At 44.3% G+C, this 22078-nt stretch overlaps 1 non-coding gene across 1 annotated transcript; it reads right to left on the minus strand.

The window, feature by feature from the left end:
* Window positions 1-4199: 4199 nt before the first annotated feature.
* On the minus strand, window positions 4200-4337 carry LOC119924869. Its single transcript, XR_005449551.1, has one exon. It is a non-coding gene; the product is annotated as a small nucleolar RNA SNORA7 (small nucleolar RNA).
* Between the last annotated feature and the right edge of the window lie 17741 nt (window positions 4338-22078).

Genomic DNA, 22078 nt, shown 5'->3' on the forward strand with positions numbered 1-22078 from the left:
ACACTAGGAAAACACATTATCCAACCTCTGCTTCACTGACACTGTCCTCTCCTGGTTCTCCTCCTATCTGTCTGGCTGCTCATTCTGTCTCTTCTGCAGCTTGTCCTCTGCCTCCCAACCCCTAACTGTGGGTGTCCCTTAAGGTTCAGTTCTGGGTCCCCTTCTAGTCTCCATCTACATCCACTCCCTTGGAGGATTCATTGGTTCCTATGGCTTCACCTACACCTCTATGTGGATGATTCCCAAGTCCACATCTTGAACTCTGATGTCTCTCCTTCTTTGTAGTCTCGCATTTTCTCCTAACCTTCAGGACATCTCTACTTGGATGCCCGGCCATCCCCTCAAACTTAACATGTCCAAAATGGAACTCATCTTCCTACCCAAATGTTGTCCTCACCCTGCCTTTCCTATCACTGTAGACAGTGCCATCATCCTTACTGTTTCACAAACCCTCATTCGTTCATTCATTCAATCATATTTATTGTGTGCCTACTGTGTGCAGAGCACTGTACTAAGCTCTTGGGAAGTACAAGTTGTTGATGGTCCCTACCCAACAGTGGGCTCACAGTCTTGCCATTAACCTTGACTCATCTCCCACACTCAACCCACATATTTAATCTATCACCTAAATCCTGTCGCTTCAACCTTCACAACATCACCTTCAAAATCTTGGCAGATGTCCATTATCCAGACATACATCTTCCAGAGCAAGTGAGTTGTTATGAGACCTGGATGACTTGGAGTTTATCCCCTCGAATCTGGATGGAAAAGACTGGGATGTGGAGGTGGGAATCAGACTTGATCAGAAGGGATGGGTTGGGCGGCTAACAGAGTGGCAGAGGGAATAAATCAATCAATAATTATTGAACACTTACTCTGTTCAGAGCACTGTACTAACCGCTTGGGAGGGTATAATACTATAGAGTTGATAGACACGTTCCCTGCCCTCAATGAGCTCAGAACAATGACCCAGGTGGGCTGATCATACCGCTCATATTGTAGAGGTAGCCCTGAATTTTTATGCACTGTCCTGGGCTATTCCAGAAAAATGATTAAACAAGTTATCTGAAGTCAGGACTGAAGTAGCTAAACCGGTTGAGTCACCTTGCACTAATTCTCAGTTATAGTAGTAGTGGTGATAGTAGCAGTAGTGAAGTTAGGTGACTTGCCCAAGTTCACACAGCAGACAAGTAGTTGGAGCCATGACTAGAACTCAGGTCCTCTGACTCCCAAGCCCATGCTCTTGCCACTAGGCCATGATGCTCCTCTACATTAGCTCATGGGTTCTAATCCCGGCTCCACCACATGTCTGTTGTGTGACCTTGGGCAAGTCACTTAACTTCTCTGAACCTCAGTTACTTCATCTGTAAAATGGGGATTGAGAATGTGAGCCCTCCGTGGGACAACCTGATCACCTTGTATCCCACCCGGAGCTTAGAACAGTGCTTTGCACATAGTAAGTGCTTAACAAATACCATCATTATTATTATTAGTAGTAGTTCATAAGTTCTGAACTTCTAGAGTGCTAGGATGTTTACATGCCAACTGGAGCTCGTTCAATGTGTATTCTGTGTATTTCTGTTGTATTCTGTTCTGTTCTTGGTATTCTGCAACAGAATATCCAAAAGTCCATGCTATTTTGGGATTTGTAGTACAGGCTTTCTAGAATTTACTCATCTCCAACCCTACCATTCTGACAGTTGTAGAGATGAAAGAAGAATTCATGGAATGGTATCCCGATGTCTTGGTTTTCAATAAAAAATAATACAACAGCCTACGTACAGGCTATGGTGAATTGAATTATCCACTATTAGGAGAAAGGAAAAGAATCAACATAGCCCTGGGAAAATTCAGCATTGATGGTTGATTTTAAGGACATTAAGGGCAAGTTACTTAATTCTTCTGAACCTTAGTAAACTCATCTGTAAAAACAGGGATTAAGACTGTGAGTCCCATGGGGGAGATGGTCTGTGTCCAACCTGATTATCTTGCATTTACCCCAGCACTTAATACAGTGCCTGGCATATAGTAAATGCTTAACAAGTGCCATTAAAAAAATAACAAAAACATTCTGGGTAGTACCTGCTATCAAAAATTGATCAAGAAGAGGACTGAGATATTTTCATATATCTCTTTTGTAAGGAAATAATAATAACCTGACCAAACATAACCTTTTCTCTTAAGTGGTCAAGAAGTAATACACAGCAACAATTCATTGTACAAAAACCCAGTCAGTCTCATGGTTTCCAAATTAGAGGGTGAGATGTGGGGAACGAGCCACAGAGAGGTAGAGCAACTTATCCAAGGCCATCCAGCAGTTTGATAGTGGATGATCCCAAAGTTTAAAGAGCACTAGACTCCATGCTTTGCAGTTAACCTGGAATTTGGAGTAATTAAAAGGTGAACTTTTAAACTTGGAGCCGTTATTAAAAACACAAACTGAAAGTGCTGTATCTTGGGCCTGTTTGTGTTTCTGGCTAAGGAAGCCTCACAGAAGAAGCTTGATTTTTATATTGTTTCCTTGAATTTCTCCTTTTGACTGATTAAGTCAGTGGGAACTGGCCCTAATTGTTTCTTTACAGGCAGGTCATGTTTTCCATCATTGGCACATTCAGCAATAAACCACTGGGGATCGGGCTGCTGTTTTCTGTTACTTTGCAAATCAGAAAAAGATTGGTACTTCTGATTAATCTTTTAGTTTGTTTCGCTGCCTTCACAGCATCCTGCCAAATGACTTTATAATAAATACTAAAAGTCATGGGGAGCGAGGGGTTGATTTTTTCACCCTCACAATGAAGAGAAAAAGCTCTCCTCTAAAGGAGTGACTTCAGCCAGAGCACAGTACCTACTGAGAAAGAGAAAAGTCTAATTTCGCCTAATGGTTCCATATAAGAAGAATGAACAAAACTTGAAAAAAAATATACAAAAAGATTCTAGAAGACACAGAAGTAGCAAAGCAGTTCCACATGTAAATTCAAAGCTTGTAAAAACCACCGTTCAATTAATAAACCTTATTATTAAGGCACACAAGATGCTGCTGAGAGCCTTCCAAGGGAAGGATTTTCAAATTATCATTTTCTGTCTATTCCTCTATAAACAAGGACTTATGCAGACATGCATGAAGCAGGGTCCTAGCTGTGAAAGAAAGGAATGAAATGGAATGGCAGAAGAACGAGTGTTGCCTTCCACAGCCCTTCCATAGAAACCTTCACCCACAAAGTCCTCGTTACGTACGATCAAGGGCAGCATCAAAGCAATTTTAGTGTAACCCATTGCAGCTTGCTTGGCAAAATGAGATGCGCCTTCCATGCGTTTCCATTATCGATGCCTCACCACGACCTTTGGCCATTCCAATTTTTACTAATGAGGAGACCAAGGAGTCAAGATTAAATGACGAGCCTGTGGCCTCTCTGAGGTTCCAAATAAATAAATCCCAGCTCTGCGTTTACAGTCCATTGAGTGAGTTATGTTACCCCTCTTTATCCATCAGAGTTTATTGCTGGAAGGGTTGTGTAGATCAACGGAACCAGGATTACCCACCCAACCACGATGTCATCTGGAAGTGGTTTCAATAGAGCCAAATGTTAAAGTGAATGTGGGTAATTAATTGTCTTAGCACATTTGAAGGAAGTCTCTTCTCCATTATAGCATTTACTGGCAAATAGGAGTCACTTGTGAATTGAAGCACGGTTGCACTTTTCCATGACTAGATTTCGGTTTTATTATATTTTTTCCCCATTCTGGTGTTGGAGATGGAGGCGTAGAAATAGTCGTTTTGATTACAAAATGTGTCTTGTTGCAGTGGTGGATAGGAAGTTTGGAAGTTTCTTAAGAATAGCACATTTTAATGTACACTTTCCCATTAAGGCCAGGGTCAGTATCTATTATTACTGTTGTATTCCCCTGTGTATTTAATACAGTGCTCTCACACAACAAGTGCTCTCTAAACACCATTGATTGATGGCAACTAATGACTTGTCTTATGCCGTCGAGTTGTTTCCAACCCATAGCGACACCACGGACACATCATTGCCAGAACACCCCGTTCTCCATCTGCAATCGTTCTGCTAGTGTATCCATACAGTTCTCTTGGTAAAAATATAAAAGTGGTTTACCATTGTCACCTTCCAGGCAGTACACTTGAGTCTCTGCCCTTGATTCTCTCCAGTGCCGCTGCTGCCCAGCGTGGGTGAGCTTTGACTTGTAGCAGATTGCCTTCCACTCGCTAGCCACTGGCCAAGCTAGAAATGGAATGGGTAGGCCTCTGTTTGACTCTCCCTTCCATAGTCGAGACTGGTAGAGCACTGGAAACTCTCCAGGTGCGACACTGAGAGGGGGATCTAATGACTAGCCCCACCCAATACAGAAACTCCAGAACTTTTTAAAATGTTGAACTCCCTCATGGCCAAGGGAACCCCATGTGGGACAAGGACTGGGACAATGACTGCATCCAACCTGATTAACTTGGATCTGCCCCAGAGCTTAGAACAGTGCTTGGCACATGGTAAGCGCTTAACATGTACTGTAATAATAATAATTGTCATTATTATTTTATTATTATTGTTATTGTAACCCTGTGATTGGAAAGTAAGCAAAGGGAAGTTAATGCTAGCACCCACAGCAGGAAAGGAGTAAAAGAGACCTTGGGCAAGTCGCTTAAATTCTCTGTGCTTCAGTTCCCTCATCTGCAAAATGGGAATTAAGATGGTAAAGTGTGAGCCATAAAGGTCACTCTCTTTTTTTAATGGCATTTGTTAAGCACTTACTAAGTGTCAAGCACTGTTCTAAGCCCTGAGGTAGATACAGGTCAATCAGAAGGGACACAGTCCCTGTCCCACATGAGGCTCATAATCTAAGTAGGAGGGAGTACAGGTATTGAATCCCCATTTTGCAGATGAGAAAATTGAAGCACAGATAACTCAGTCAATCATATTCACTGATGCTTACTTGTGTACTTTGCACATAGTAAGCGCTTAATAAATGCCATCACTATTATTATTATTATTACTAAACATGTGGGACAGTACAATATAACAATATGAGAGATACATTTCCAGCCCACAGTGAGCTTACAGTCTAGAGGGGGAGACAGATACTAATATAAGTGACTTGCCCAAGGTCACACAGTAGGAAAATACTGGCAGGGCTGGAATCAGAGCCCAGCCCCTCTGACACCCAGGCCTATGCTCTTTCCACTAGGCGATGCTACTTCTCTGGACCAGGGCGAGATTTTTCTTGGCCTTAATAGGCCATATTGAGCAGCATTTTCTGGAACCACATAGATGTATGGAAAACTTAGTTCCAGCAAAATTGCTAGGGTGATTATGCTGTGGAAACTGTTCTCTCCAGTTGGAACTGATGATGCTTTCAAGAGGTACAGTGGCATATAGTTGTCCCAGATAGAAAATAATTTCATCACGTGGCTGGGAATCAGGGGACCTGGGTTCTAATCCCAGCTCTGATTGGACTGCTGGGAAACCTAGGGCAAGTTGCTCATCCTCGCCGGTGAGCAGTCATTCAGGGGCATTCAGTGGCATTCTGGGCAGTCCATTTTCATGTTTAACATTCTTTGTCATCCTTTTTCCAATAAACTCGATGCTTATTGGACTGAAGTTAGCAGTGAAATTCTCTGTCTTGCTATTCCAGAGCTCTGAAGCCTTTATGCTCCAAAACAATGGTATCTTTCCTCAGGCTCAGAAGTCTGTCCCTGTGGAGAACTTCATGAGGAGAATGGTGGTTTGCAATAGGAATTAACCTCCTCTCACCCTCTTGCTGGTCTGGTTTCTGCTTACCCCCAGATGGGAAGCCCAGTTCTGAGTGGCTCAGAAAAAATCAGTACCGCCGTATACCCAAAATGACCCTGTGGGGACCAGGTATATTTAATCCCATCTCTGGGAATCGGGTCTACGGGGAGGGAAGATCCTAGAGCCCAGGCCTTGGGCTTCTCATATTTCCTTGGAAATTAGTGGGGAATGTTAAGAAGCAGTGTAGCCTAGTAGCAAGGGCATGGGGCCTGATAGTGGGAGGACCTTGGTTTGAATCCTAATTCTGCCATTTTCCTGCTGAGTGACCTTGGGCAAGTCACTTTACTTCTCTGTGCGCTTCAGTTTCCTCATCTATAAAATGGGGGTTAGATACCTGTTCTTCATGCTATTTAGACTGTGAGCCCCATGTGGGGTGGTAACTGTGTCCAACCTGATCATCGCCTCTCTACCCCAGCGCTTAGTTCAGTGCCTGACACATAATAAGCAATAGAGAAGCAGCGTGGCTCTGTGGAAATAGCATGGGCTTTGGAGTCAGAGGTCAGGGGTTCAAATCCCAGCTCCGCCAATTGTCAGCGGTGTGACTTTGAGCAAGTCACTTAACTTCTCTGTGCCTCAGTTCCCTCATCTGTAAAATGGGGGTTAAGACTGTGAGCTCCACGTGGGACAACCTGATCACCTTGTATCCCCCCAGTGCTTAGAACGGTGCTTTGCACATAGTAAGCGCTTAACAAATACCATTATTATTATTATTATAAGAATTTGACAAACATCACATGCATTACCGTGACATTTAGACATTAGAATCACCCCTTCTGGGGAAAGAGCCCCCTCCCCACTATCCCTCTGACCCTCCCAGCTTTGGCCTCTGAGTTATCTCTTCTCTCTCTTAAAATAAGACGGAGTGGCAGAGATGACTGAGGGAGGAGAGGGAGTTTCAAAGCTTCAATTTAAACTCATTCCAGCTTGACTGCAGTCCTAGAAATCAAAAAAAGTCATAGGGGGTATTGAAACTAACTGTTCTAAACCATCTTATTTCAAACACATGTGCAGCCTTAACGACACTCTTTATTCGAGTTATATTGGAGCAGACCCGGCAGGAAGCATTGATTTGCTTAATTCTATTAAGCTCAGCTAAGAAAAGGTAAATATGTCTTCCAAATTTAAGGACACTCTGCTCCAAAGTGAGTTTGACATCGGCCAATAATCACCCTGACATTCCTGCGGCTTTTGCTGACTTGGAGACGGTTGAGGGGCAGAAAGAGGAACGGGGCAGAGGGATGGTTACGGTTGAGAAGAAGTTAGGCCTGATGGAAAGAACAAGGCCCTGAGAGTCAACAGACCTGGGTTTTAATCCCGGCTTTGACACTTGTCTGCTGTGTGACCTTGGACATGTCATTTCACTTTTCTGTGCCTTAGTTTTGTCATCTGCAAAATGGGGATTCAATGCCTGTTCTCCCCTCCTACTGAGACTGTGAGCCCCATGTGGGATATGGACTTTGTCCGACCTGATTGTCTTGTATCTACTCCAATGCTTAATACAGTGCCTGTCGCCTAGTAAGTGCTTAACAAACACCGTAAAAAATAAAAAAAGGAAAGACACTGAGTCAAAACAGCCCGCAGTCTGTCATCTCAGTAAGAACATGTCCTGCCTTGCCTTAAGTGCAAGCAAGTCTAATGTTCACTGGGAAAATTTGGTTGAAATCATTTTGCTGGGCAATGGAGGGTGCATAGGGTAAAGGAAGGGAGTGCTGTGGAACAGAAATCTGTGTGGGAGTGGAGGGGGAGATTGGAAAGCTGTTGCTATGGTGATCAGGAAGAGCAGCACACTAGGAGACTGTTTTGAAAACAGTTACAGGTGTGCAGGTTCTAAGTGCACAAGTGAACTCACTGGAGCAGGGAAGGCATGGTTTGGGTAACCACTGCACATCCCCATTAGGGGCTAGTGCAGAAGGGGTACTGCCATTAATACTAGCTGATGATGATAATCCAGTCTATTTCCCTGCCTATGATGATAGTAACAATGGTACTTGCTAAGAACTTACTATGTGCCAAGCACTAGTCAAAGCACTGGGGTAGACACAAATTAATCAGGTTGGACACAGTCCCTCATACTTTGAATCCCCATTTTACAGATGAGGTCACTGAGGCCCAGAGAAATTAAGTGACTTGCCCAAGGTCACACAGCAGACACGTAGCACAGGTGGGATTAGAACCTGGGGGTCCTTCTGAATCCCAGGCCTGTGCTCTATCCACTAAACCACCCTGCTTCTCACCCTTTCTCTTAAAGTTGACATTTCTCTACTCTAAATCCACAATGAGCTCTGTTTGCCTCCTTTTATCTCTACCAGTTGTCACAGGAATATAACTATGCTCTTCAAGCATTACCGGATTCTTCACTCTATGCATTCATTCATTCATTCAATCGTACTTATTGAGCACTTACTGTGTGCAGAGCACTGTACTAAGTGCTTGGGAAGTACAAGTTGGCAACATATAGAGACGGTCCCTACCCAACAGTGGGCTCACAGTCTAGAAGGCAGAGACCATATGTTCATTTGCTTGAGCCTGTGCTTCATTATATCTTAAGAGCGTGGCTTAGTGGAAAAAGCCCGGGCTTGGGAGTCAGAGGTTGTGGGTTCTAATCCCACCTCTGCCACTTGTCAGCCGTGTGACCTTAGGCAAGTCACTTAACTTCTCCATGCTACAGTTACCTCATCTGTAAAATGGGGATTAAGACTGTGAGCCTCCCGTGGGACAACCTGGTCACCTTGTAACCTCCCCAGCACTTAGAACAGTGCACTGTACATAGTAAGTGCTTAATAAATGTCATCATTAGTTAAATAAGTATAGTGCTCTGCACAAAGTGCTCAATAAATACTTAATCAATTAATTGATTTTCAATTAATGAATTAATTGAAAATGTTCATTTTGCCTTCCCTACTTGAGCGAGCCCATTGTAGTTCAAGATTGGCAGATTTGATCTACATTGAGATGATCAAAATCTCAATTAATAATAATAATAATAATGGTATTTGTTAAGCACTTACTATGTGCCAAGCACTGTTTTAAGAGCTGGGGTAGATACAAGGTCATCAGGTTGTCCCACGTGGGGCTCACAATCTTAATCCCCATTTTACAGATGAGGTAGCTGAGGCACCAAGAAGTGAAGTGGTTTGCTCAAGGTCACACAGCAGACAAGTGGCAGAGGCAGAATTAGAACCCACGACCTCTGGCTCCCAAGCCCGTCCTCTTGCCACTAAGCCACGTGGCTCTAGAAAGTAGGAGATATCCAGAAGCAGGAAAGGTGGCAGATATGATCTACTTGTACTTGTGCTTAGTACAGTGCTCTGCACACAGTAAGCGCTCAATAAATACGATTGAATGAATGAATGAATCTACGTTGAGCTGATCAAAATCTCAGTTAGGCTCTACAAAGTAGGAGATATCCAGAAATGGCAAAGATGGTGACAAGGTTACTTCCTAAATGTCTAACCTCTCTACGTACACTTAAAGAGGCAGCCAGAGAAAGTTAGATTAATCAATCTATCTGGTGTTTTGAGGGCTTATTGTGTGCAGAGCATTGTACTAAGCATTCAATGCATACAATAAAACAGAGTAGGAAGACATAATCCCTGCCCTCACTGAGTTTACCATTTAATAATACAGGTAAGTACAGAAAAACTAAGGACTCTAGCACATTAGGAAATTAAGACTACATTCAGATTTATAGAAAGACACCCATTGTTCTAGAGTAAGTATGCAATTTGAAAATACATCCCATTATCACGTTTCATTAATTCAGACCACCTCCCAAGTCCAAATTAGTAAGGTTTACCATGTTGTCAATGCACAACAGAAATAATGATATTGTATTTCTCCGAACATGTGTCTCATGTTTGGAATTGGAATAGAAAAGCTTCAGAACTGCTAGAGTAGGTTTCCTGGGGTTGGTTCACTGTCTTGCATGTCCTTCAGGAAGCGTCATGGCCTAGTGGAAAGAGCACGAGCCTGGGAACCAGAGGACCTGGGAACTATTCCTGGCTTATCTGCTGTGTGACCTAGGACAGGTCACTTAACTTCTCCGTGCCTCAGTTCCCTCACCTGCAAAATGTGGATTCAATACCTGTTCTACTTCCTACTTAAGGTGTCAGCCCCACGTGCGACTTGGTTATCTTGTATCTGTCCCAGTGCTTAGTGCAGTGTTTGGCAAGTGTAGTAAGCCCTTAACAAATACCACAATTATTAATTAAGATGGTTTCTCCGGGAGAGATTCCCATTCCCCTTGAAATTATTGACTGGTGGGAAGACTTGCCAGGGACCAGTTTAGACTAGCAATGACAGAGGCCCCAGGAGGCCGTCCTTCCAGATGATTATTGGAAGAAAAATGCAAATTAATCGGGTGAGCAAAAGGGATTGTTGAAGAGTATCCAGACCGCAAAAGGTTTTCAAGGGGGTAAATCATTAGATGTAAATAGTTGCACGTTTTACCTCGGGGTGCCAAATCGTGACACCGAAAGAGAGGCCGAGCACATCTGAAGATGGTTAGGGCCGTGTCCGCTGTGTTCACAATCAGAACCGCCCTTGGCCCTTGTTTTCCCACAGCGGCCCATCTTGGGAGTTTGGAAGGTGCTTTCTTCAGCTGGCAGAGCCTGGGCTAGGTGAGTCCTCCCCAGGCCAGACTCTTTCCCTTCCCCACAGCACCTGTATATATGTATATATGTTTGTACATATTTATTACTCTATTTATTTATTTATTTATTTATTTTACTTGTACATATCTATTCTGTTTATTTTATTTGGTTAATATGTTTGGTTTTGTTCTCTGTCTCCCCCTTCTAGACTGTGAGCCCACTGTTGGGTAGGGACTGTCTCTATATGTTGCCAACTTGTACTTCCCAAGCGCTTAGTACAGTGCTCTGCACACAGTAAGCGCTCAATAAGTAAGCCACCTGTGCTTCTGACCCCATTCCCTCTCATCTTATGAAATCTCTCGCTCCATCCCTTCTCCCCTCCTTAACTTCCATCTTCAACCGCTCACTCTCCACTGGTTCCTTCCCCTCTGCCTTCAAACATGCCCATGTCTCTCCCATCCTAAAAAAACCCTCTCTTGACCCCACCTCACCTTCTAGTTATCGTCCCATATCCCTCCTACCATTCCTTTCCAAACTCCTTGAACGAGTTGTCTACACGCGCTGCCTAGAATTCCTCAACAACAACTCTCTCCTCGACCCCCTCCAGTCTGGCTTCCGTCCCCTTCATTCCACGGAAACTGCCCTCTCAAAAGTCACCAATGACCTCCTGCTTGCCAAATCCAACGGCTCATATTCTGTCCTAATCCTCCTCGACCTCTCAGCTGCCTTTGACACTGTGGACCACCCCCTTCTCCTCAACACGCTATCTGACCTTGGCTTCACAGACTCCGTCCTCTCCTGGTTCTCCTCTTATCTCTCCGGTCGTTCTTTCTCAGTCTCTTTTGCAGGCTCCTCCTCCCCCTCCCATCCTCTTACTGTGGGGGTTCCCCAAGGTTCAGTGCTTGGTCCCCTTCTGTTCTCAATCTACACTCACTCCCTTGGTGACCTCATTCGCTCCCACGGCTTCAACTATCATCTCTACGCTGATGACACCCAGATCTACATCTCTGCCCCTGCTCTCTCCCCCTCCCTCCAGGCTCGTATCTCCTCCTGCCTTCAGGACATCTCCATCTGGATGTCCGCCCACCACCTAAAGCTCAACATGTCGAAGACTGAGCTCCTTGTCTTCCCTCCCAAACCTTGTCCTCTCCCTGACTTTCCCATCTCTGTTGACGGCACTACCATCCTTCCCGTCTCACAAGCCCGCAACCTTGGTGTCATCCTCGACTCCGCTTTCTCATTCACCCCTCACATCCAAGCCGTCACCAAAACCTGCCGGTCTCAGCTCCGCAACATTGCCAAGATCCGCCCTTTCCTCTCCATCCAAACTGCTACCCTGCTCATTCAAGCTCTCATCCTATCCCGTCTGGACTACTGCATCAGCCTTCTCTCTCCTCGTGTCTCTCTCCACTTCAATCCATACTTCATGCCACTGCCCGGATTATCTTTGTCCAGAAACGCTCTGGGCATATCACTCCCCTCCTCAAAAATCTCCAGTGGCTACCAATCAATCTGCGCATCAGGCAGAAACTCCTCACCCTGGGCTTCAAGGCTCTCCATCACCTCGCCCCCTCCTACCTCACCTCCCTTCTCTCCTTCTACTGCCCAGCCCGCAACCTCCGCTCCTCTACCGCTAATCTCCTCACTGTACCTCGTTCTCGCCTGTCCCGCCGTCGACCCCCGGCCCACGTCATCCCCCGGGCCTGGAATGCCCTCCCTCTGCCCCTCCGCCAAGCTAGCTCTCTTCCTCCCTTCAAGGCCCTGCTGAGAGCTCACCTCCTCCAGGAGGCCTTCCCAGACTGAGCCCCTTCCTTCCTCTCCCCCTCATCCCCCACTCCATCCCCCCATCTTACCTCCTTCCCTTCCCCACTGCACCTGTATATATGTATATATGGTTGTACATATTTATTACTCTATTTATTTATTTATTTTACTTGTACATTTCTATCCTATTTATTTTATTTTGTTGGTATGTTTGGTTCTGTTCTCTGTCTCCCCCTTTTAGACTGTGAGCCCACTGTTGGGTAGGGACTGTCTCTATGTGTTGCCAATTTGTACTTCCCAAGCGCTTAGTACAGTGCTCTGCACATAGTAAGCGCTCAATAAATACGATTGATTGATTGATTGATTGAATAAATACGATTGATTGATTGATTGATCCCTGCCCCCAAGGCGCACCTCAGGAAATTAAGGTGGGGAAGTCTCAGCTCACTGACGCAGATAGGGGAGTTTCCCGTTGGCAGCCTGAAGGAGAAACCGAGAGCTGTCTAGCCATATTCATTATTATATTATTATGATGATTATTATGATTATGTTTTTTAAGTACTTACTATGAGTCGAGGACCCTGTTCTAGGCACTGGGGTCCATACGAGCTAATCAGATTGGGTACAGTCCACAGTCCATGTCCCGTACAGGGTTCACAGACTAACTGAGCATTTGAAAGAACTGTGGCCAAAGGGCGGCAAGCCAAGTTCTGCTTGTCACATAGGCGAGCGTTCCCAATACACCAGAGGCCTCGATTCTCCCTTCCCTGACCACAAAATTGCTCGCCAGCTGCCTTCCCCGGAGTAGAGGGGAGAGTGGCCAACCCGGAATCCTCTCCATTCCCCATTGCTACCACAGTTGACGTCTCCTGGCAGACTCCGGCCGCCTGGATACGCATTGCTTATGAAGCTGGAGTTGGGTCCGGCCTGATGTATCACAGAAAGCACATCCGGCTCCTGGAGCACTTTCAACAATTTAATCGACGAGCCGTGTTCAGCATCAAAGTGCAGTTCAGGAGAGAACACAGTCAGCTCACCGACAGTCAGCTTACCTGTATATATGTTTGTAAATATTTATTACTCCAGTTATTTTACTTGTACATATCTATTCTATTTTATTTTGTTAGTATGTTTGGCTTTGTTCTCTGTCTCCCCCTTTTAGACTGTGAGCCCACTGTTGGGCAGGGACTTTCTCTATATGTTGCCAACTTGTACTTCCCAAGCGCTTAGTACAGTGCTCTGCACATAGTAAGCGCTCAATAAATACGATTGATTGATTGATTGACACTGAGACAATGCTCACGGTGCTGGGCGGACCTGTGAGGAGGGTAGAAGACAGCAGGATACCCAAGCAGCTGCTGTTCTGGGAGCTGAGTAGGGCACATGCCAACCAGGAGGTGGAATGGAGAGGCAGTGTGGCCTAGTGGAAGGAGGATGGACTTGGGAGTCAGAGAACCTGGGTTCTAATTCCAGCTCTGCCACTTGCCTGCCGTGTGACCTTGGATAATTCACAACTTCTCTGTACTTCAGTTCCCTCATCTGTGAAATGGGGATTCAATATCTGTTCTCATTCCTACTTAGACTGTTAGCCCACTGAGGGACAGGGACTGCGCCTGGCCTGAATACCCTGCATCTGCCTCAGTGCTTAGTGCTTTTCACAGAGTAAGCACTTATAAATAGAAGCAGCGTGGCTCAGTGGAAAGAGCCCGGGCTTTGGAGTCAGAGGTCGTGGGTTCAAATCCTGGCTCCACCACAAGTCTGCTGTGTGACCTTGGGCAAGTCGCTTAACTTCTCTGAGCCTCAGTTCCCTCATCTGTAAAAATGGGGATTAAGACTGTGAGCCGTACGTGGGACAACTTGATCACATTGTATCCCCCCCCAGCGCTTAGAACAGTGCTTTGCATATAGTAAGCGCTTAACAAATGCCATTATTATTATTATAAATACTGCAACCATCAGCATTATTTTCATCATTATTATCAATACGTGTTTTAAAGACACCACGAAGCACAGATTCAAACAATGGTGTGCAGTGATGGACTGTTAAGAGAAAACAGCTGCCATCAAATCTATGAATCAATCGATGGTATTTACTGAACATTTGCTGTGTACAGAGAACTGTACTAAATACTCAATAAATACTCAATAAATACGATTGATTGATTGATTGATTGATAGGAGAGTACAAAACAACAGATTTGGAAGACACGTTCCCTGACCTAAGTTAACAGTCTAGAGGGTGAGATAGACATTAATACAAATAAATAATTTACAGCCATGTACATGAGAGCTGTGGGGCTGAAGGTGGGGTGGATATAAAGTGCCCAAAGGGTAATAATAAGAATAATAATAATGATGGTATGCATTAAGCATTTACTATGTGCCAAGCACTGTTCTAAGTGCTGAGGGAGATACAAAGTAATTAGGTTGTCCCATGTGGGGCTCAGTCTTAATGCCCCTTCTACAGATGAGGGAACTGAGGCACAGAGAAGTTAAATTAAGCCCAAGGTCACACAGCAGACAAGTGGAGGAGTAGGGATTAGAACCCATGACCTCTGACTCCCAAGGCTGTGCTCTTTCCATTAAGCCACACTGCAGTTCCAAGTGCACAGTTGACAGAGAAGAGAGAGGGAGTTGGGAAAGAGGACTTTGGGAAGCCATACAGTTACTTCTACAAGCACATAGTGAATAACAGATTGTTGGACAAACAGAAGCAGCATGACATAGTGGATAGAGCACAGGCCTCAGCATCACAAGGTCATGGATTCTAATCCTGGCTCTGCCATTTGTCTGCTGCGTGGCCTTGGGCAAGTCACTTCACTTCTCTGTGCCTCAGTTATGTCATCTGTAAAATGGGGATTGAGACTGGAAGCCTCATGTGGGACAGGGACTGTGTCTAACCCTGTTTATTTGTATCCATCCCAGCGCTTAGTATAGTGCCTGGCACACAGAAAGCGCTTACCAAATACCACAATTATTATTATTCTCTACCACACCCGCACCCAAGGGTGTAATATCACCACCAACGACATCACTTCTGAGCATGAATGGGGAATAGATGTGAGATGAATGCTCGCTCTAGGAACGATGGATGAGCCTCAATTCTGAGATTTCAGAAACCAAGAGCGGTGAAGAGGAATTGACGACAGTGACAGTGGCTTGTCCAGCACCATTCATTCAATCGTATTTATTGAGCGCTTACTGTGTGCAGAGCACTGTACTAAGCGCTTCACATTGTGTTACCCCTGCCAATCATGCTCTGGCTGGGGCACAGCGGCCAGCTAGTGCACAGGACGTTGAGAAATGCACAAGGAAGTTCTTTCTATGCAGGGCACATTTACGGCTCAGGGGACCATGACCCAATAGATTGCAACAGTGCTAAGCACTTAATACAGTGCTCTGCACATAGTAAGCGCTCAATAAATACGATTGATTGATTGATTGACCTTGGAAGTGACTGTAGTCTTGGCCACCCTCACTAGTCAGCTAATTATTGGGGCTCTTGCTGAGCCTCTCTGCATTGCAAAATACCCGAGGAAGTTAATAATAGTAATAATTATAATAATGATGGTATTTGTTAAGCGCTTACTAAGTGCAAAGCACTGTTCTAAGCTCTGGGGAGGATACAAGGTGATCAGGTTGTCCCACGTGGGGCTCGCAGTCTTAATCCCCATTCTACAGATGAGGTAACTGAGGCACAGAGAAGTTAAGCGGCTTGCCCAAGGTCACACAGCTAAGTGGCGGTACTTGTTAAGTGCATACTATGTGCCAAGCACTGTTCTAAGTGCTAGGATACATAGGAGTTAATTGGGTCAGACACGGTCCCTGTCCCACATGGGGCTCACGCTTATCACTATTGTTCAGATGTGGTAACTGAGGCACAGAGAAGTGACGCAGCCTTGCTGGCTCAGTGGAAAGAGCACGGGCTTTGGAGGCAGAGTTCATGGGTTCAAATCCCGGCTCCGCCAATTGTCAGCTGTGTGTCTTTGGGAAAGTCACTTAACTTCTCTGTGCCTCAGTTACCTTATCTGTAAAATGGGGATTAAGACTGTGAGCCCCCTGTGGGACAACCTCATCACTTGTAACCTCCCCAGCGCTTAGAACAGTGCCTTGCACATAGTAAGTGCTTAATAAATGTCATTATTCCCTTTAAAGCCCTACTGAGAGCTCACCTCCTCAAGGAGGCCTTCCCAGACTGAGCCCCCTCCTTCCTCTCTCCCTCTCCCCCCTCCCCATCCCCCCCCACCTTACCTCTTTCCCCTCCCCATGGCACCTGTATATATGTATATATGTTTGTACATATTTATTACTCCATTTATTTATTTATTTTACTTGAACATATTTATTCTATTTATTTTATTTTGTTTATATGTTTTGTTTTGTTGTCTGTCTCCCCCTTCTAGACTGTGAGCCCGCTGTTGGGTAGGGACCGTCTCTAGATGTTGCCAACTTGTTCTTCCCAAGCGCTTAGTACAGTGCTCTGCACACAGTAAGTGCTTAATAAATACAATTGAATGAATGAATGAATGAAGCAAGGTCACACAACTGACCTGTGGCAAAGCCAGGATTAGAACCCAGGTCCTTCTGACTCCCAGAAGTATGCTCGATCCACTACTTCTCCAGTTCTTCAGTCGCTAATGAAATAGCCCCAATGGGCAGAAATGGGAACTGGCACTCAGGTGTCCTGATTCCTGGGGCCGTGTTTGCTCCTCTGGACCAGCAGCAGAGTGATTAATTAATCAACGACATTTATTGAGCGCTCACTGTGTGCAGAGTGAGTACAATACAAATGTTGGTAGAAACCTTCCCTGTCCATAAGGAGCTTACAGCCATTAATGTACATGTCTGTAATTTATTCATTTATATTAATGTCTGTCTCTCCCTCTAATAATAATAATGATGGCATTTGTTAAGTGCTTACTATGTGCAGAGCACTGTTCTAAGTGCCGGGGGGGATACAAGGTGATCAAGTTGTCCCACATGGGGCTCAAAGTCTTAATCCCTATTTTACAGATGAGGTAACTGAGGCTCAGAGAAGTGAAGTGACTTGCCCAAAGTCACACAGCTGACAAGTGGTGGAGCTGGGATTAGAACTCATGACCTCTGGTTCCCAAGCCCAGGCTCTTTCCACCGAGCCACACTGCTTCTCTTAGACTTTAAGCTGGTTGTGGGCAGGGAACGTGTCTGTTATATTGTTATATTGGATTATCCCAAGGGCTTAGTACAGTGTGCTGTAATCAATCAATCAATCAATCGTATTTATTGAGCCCTTACTGTGTGGAGGGCACTGTACTAAGCGCTTGGGAAGTACAAGTTGGCAACAGATAGAGACGGTCCCTACCCAACAGCGGGCTCACAGGCAATCATCATCAGGTGCTGGATTGGCCGTGACAGCTGTTGTGACTATGGTTGTCACTGTTGGACTCTGAGCTTCAGAGAGCCCGCACCTCTGTCCCTCTAGCCACAGTGTCTTATGGCTTTGTTTGGCTTGGTTTTGTTGTTCTTTCCTCTGTGTGTGTTTGTTCTTGTCTTTTGTTTTGTAGTGTTGGAGAAGCAGCTTGGCCTAGTGGAAATAGCACAGGCCTGGGTGTCAGATGGCGTGGGTTCTCGTGGCTCAATGGAAAGAGCACGGGCTTTGGAGTCAGAGGTCATGGGTTCAAATCCCAGCTCGACTAATTGTCGGCTGAGTGACTTTGGGCAAGTCACTTAACTTCTCTGTGACTCAGTTACCTCATCTGTAAAATGGCGATTAAAACTGTGAGCCCCCCGTGGGACAACCTGATCACTTTGTAACCTCCCCAGCGCTTAGAACAGTGCTTTGCACATAGTAAGCGCTTAACAAATACCATCATTATTATTATTTTTTATTGTCAGCTGTGTGACCTTGGGTCTCAGTTCCCTCATCTGAAAAACAGGAATTCAATACCTGTTCTCCCTCCTACTTGGACAGTAAACCCCATGTGGGACCTAGTTATCTTGTATCCGCCCAGTGCTTATTCTTTCATTCATTCATTCGTATTTATTGAGCTCTTACTATGTGCAGAGCACTGTACTAAGTGCTTGGAAAGTACAATGACACATAGTAAGTGCTTAATGAATACCACAATTATTAGTAGCTATTATTTTTATTGTTTCATCTCTCCTTATGCGTCTTTCATCCTCACTTTGACACTTAAACTGTGAAGACCTTTAAGGCCAGGGGCTGTGTTTATTTTCTAGTGTATTTTTTCCCATTGCATAATACAGAGCTTTGCTCGCAGTAAGTACTTAAAAATATTACTACTACTACTGCTGCTACTATTACTGCTACTACTACTACATTAACCGGGAGGGAATTGAGGCTCAGAGAATTTAAATGATTTGCCCAAGGTCACACATCAGACCAGGGCCTCTCTAGTTTTTCTAGTTTTTCATCAGCCTCTCATCCCCACTTTAATGCTTAGACTGTGAAGACCTTTAAGGCCAGGGACTGTGTTTATTTTCTAGTGTATTTTTTCCCATTGTATTATACAGAGCTTTCCTCACAGTAAGTACTTAAAAATATTACTACTACTACTACTGCTACTATTACTGCTACTACTACTACATTAACCATGAGGGAATTGAGGCTCAGAGAAGTTAAATGATTTGCCCAAGGTCACACATCAGACCAGGGCCAACTGATATAAATCCCTCTCTAGTTACGGACATATACACAAATGAAGTGATACTTGAAGAGACAAGGACCATTAGCCAGGATGGTTCATTTCAAGCTGTTCTCTTGCAAGGTTTATACTGGTACTACCATGCAGTAAATGATTATCCTCGTGAATTAAGGCCATGTTCATCTTCTGTAATCTGTAACCACTTTACTCAGTTTCCCCTCAACCTTGTTCATTCACTGGTTTCAATCTCAACTAGAGGTAGCAATCACACGATGAAATCCGTCTTATCTTTCATAGGCCTTCTGGTTTTAATCAAAGAGGCGCTGATTAAGGAAAATAGAGGGAAATGTATGGGCGGCAAGTAAATACTTTGAATGGGTCTGAAGTACAAATATGGAGCAATTGTTTGCGGTTTTTGGAGCTGCGTCCTCTCAGTTTGTACAATGATGGAGAAGCAGCTTGGGCTAGTGGAAAGAGCACAGGCCTGAGAATCAGAGGACCTGGGTTTTAATGCCAGTTTTGCCAATTGGGTGACCTTGGACAAGTCACTTAATCATTCTGTGCCTCAGGTTCCTCGTCTGAAAAAGTAGATTGTTGTTCCTCATACTTAGGTTATCAGCCACAAGTGAGGAAGGCACTATATCCTACCTGAACAAATTGTATCTACCCCAGTGTTTAAAACAATGCTTCACACATAGTAAGTGCTAAACAAATATCATAATGATCAGGATGATGATATCTTTTCAGTTATTTTTATTTTTAAATCATAAATTATTATGAGAAGAAGGGTTGTGGAAAAGCCATTGGGCCTGAGAGTCAAGAATATTGGGTTCTGTGATGTAGTGGATAGAGCATGGGCCTCAGAATCAGAAGATCATGGGTTCTGATTCCAGCTCCACCACTTATCCACTATATGACCTTGGGCAAGTCACTTCACTTGTCTATGCCTCAGTTGCCTCATCTGTAGAATGGGGACTGAGACTGAGAACCCAGTGTGAGACGGGGACTGTGTCCAACCCAATTACTTTGTATTCCACCCCAGTGCTTAGAACAGTGCCTGGCACATAGTAAGTGCTTAACAAATGTTATAATAATAATAATTATTATTAGCTCGCTGTCTGACCGGTAGTAGGTCCACAGCCTTTCTGTACATCAGTACCTTAATCTGTAAACTAGAGATTTGATTCCTGTTTTTTGACACCTCAGATTGTGAGCCTGTGTGGGCCAGGGTTAGATTCTCTGCATCAACCTCAGTATTAAGCGTGTACTTCAGGTAAGCAGCGTGGCTCAGTGGAAACAGCACGAGCTTTGGAGTCAGAGGTCGTGGGTTCGAATCCCGGCTCCACCACATGTCTGCTGTGTGACCTTGGGCAAGTCACTTAACTTCTCTGAGCCTCAGTTACCTCATCTGTAAAATGGGGATTAAGACTCTGAGCCCCACGTGGGACAACCTGATCACCTTGTATCCCCCCAGCACTTAGAACAGTGCTTTGCACATAGCAAGCGCTTAACGAATGCCATCATTAAATTAAATTAAATGTACTTGGTGCATAGTAAGTGCTTGATTCATACCAAAACCAAGTCAGTTATAGCCAGCACGGGGAGTCAGTCCCTCTATTACACTGTGCTCTTGTCTCCCAATGGAGCTGTGGCTAGAAACACAATGGGATGAAATTCGGTCTTGGAGTAATACAAAAAACTGCCTCCCCACCAGTGTTCATGATTGATCGCAGCTCTCCCATGCCTAATTATTGGACATCCATCAGTTGTAGCTGTTTGGTTTCCCCATTAGTCTGACCCCTTACCTAGACTGTAAGCTCACTGTGGGAAAGGAATGTATCATCAATCATATTTATTGAGCGCTTACTATGTGCAGAACACTGTACTAAGTGCTTGGGAAGTACAAATTGGCAACATATAGAGACAGTCCCTACCCAACAGTGGGCTCACAGTATAACAGAATGTATCTGTTATGTTGTTCTGTTGTCCTCTCCCCAGTGCTTAGCACACAGTAAGACCTCAATAAATGTGAAAGCCCAACTGAGAGCTCATCTCCTCCAGGAGGCCTTCCCAGACTGAGCCCCCTTTTTCCTCTCCTCCTCCCCATTGCCCCCGTCTGCCCTACCTCCTTTCCCCTCCCCACAGCACTTGCATATATTTTTACAGATTTAATATTCTATTTATTTTACATGTACTTATTTACCATTCTATTTATTTTGTTAATGATGTACATATAGGTATTATTTTATTTGTTCTGACAATTTTGACACCTGTCTACATGTTTTTTTTGCTGGCATCACTGGCAGAAATCAGTGATGATTTCTATTCAGGAAAACTCAACTATCTGCAAAGTCACACTTTATCAAGCTGCTGCAGCTAGGACCCCAAAGTGTGTTGTTTCTCTGAAAGAAAATGGGAACCAAGAAAGTCGGACAATTGGTCTAACGTGGAATAAGCCACTGCTAATTCATTTACTAAAAAAAAAAATGCTTAAGAGCTTTTGCAACATGTGAATAAGTGAGACAATAGATTTGGGGGAAGAATCGAGGCAGACAAGCACAGTAGATCAAATGAAAATTTGAATCATTCTCCAAACCTCATTAGCAGCAGTGAAACAGGGCCAAACACAAGTGTGGGTTGAAAAGCTTTCTCCTAGGTCTTCTGATCTTTCCCACTTCTGGTAAAGAAAAAAGGAATATTAAAAATAAATAATAATAATAATCTTTTTTAACAAAACCCTGGTCACTCTCGAGGCTTGTGTTGATTCCTGGTAGGGCTCAGATGTGGAGAAAAAGAAAAGAAAAACTAATTTTAAAATAATTGAACACCTTTTACTACCCCTCATCAAAAGATTTGATTGAGCTGCAGTAGAGGATTAGAAGTTTAGATATGCTGCTTGGAGAAGGCTGAGTTTGTTATTTCCCCTTTGTTGGGAAATCTTTTGTAGTTACAGTTTGAATCCCCTTCCAGTGTAACTCATGTGTCAGATGGATTTCCTGATTTCTTAATTTGGGGCGTAAATTTATGTGGGATATCCTTAATGCACACATGACTCCTCTTCTGGTCTGGTCTCCACTTCTAGGCCAATTGCCTTTATTTGTTTTTCACTCTTTTTGCATTAGGCTACCGGCATTTTAAATAGCTGTGGTATTTCCCCAACTCTTTCCTTCCATGGCCTATTTTGCTTGTCTTAATTTGGCTCCTTCACCTAGGTGTGTGACTCTGGATGGAAGAAAACCAGGGAACAAATCCCAGGTGAGTCCTCAACTTGGGG

Source organism: Tachyglossus aculeatus, chromosome 2 (genome assembly GCF_015852505.1).
Source record: "Tachyglossus aculeatus isolate mTacAcu1 chromosome 2, mTacAcu1.pri, whole genome shotgun sequence".
NCBI lineage: Eukaryota > Metazoa > Chordata > Mammalia > Monotremata > Tachyglossidae > Tachyglossus > Tachyglossus aculeatus.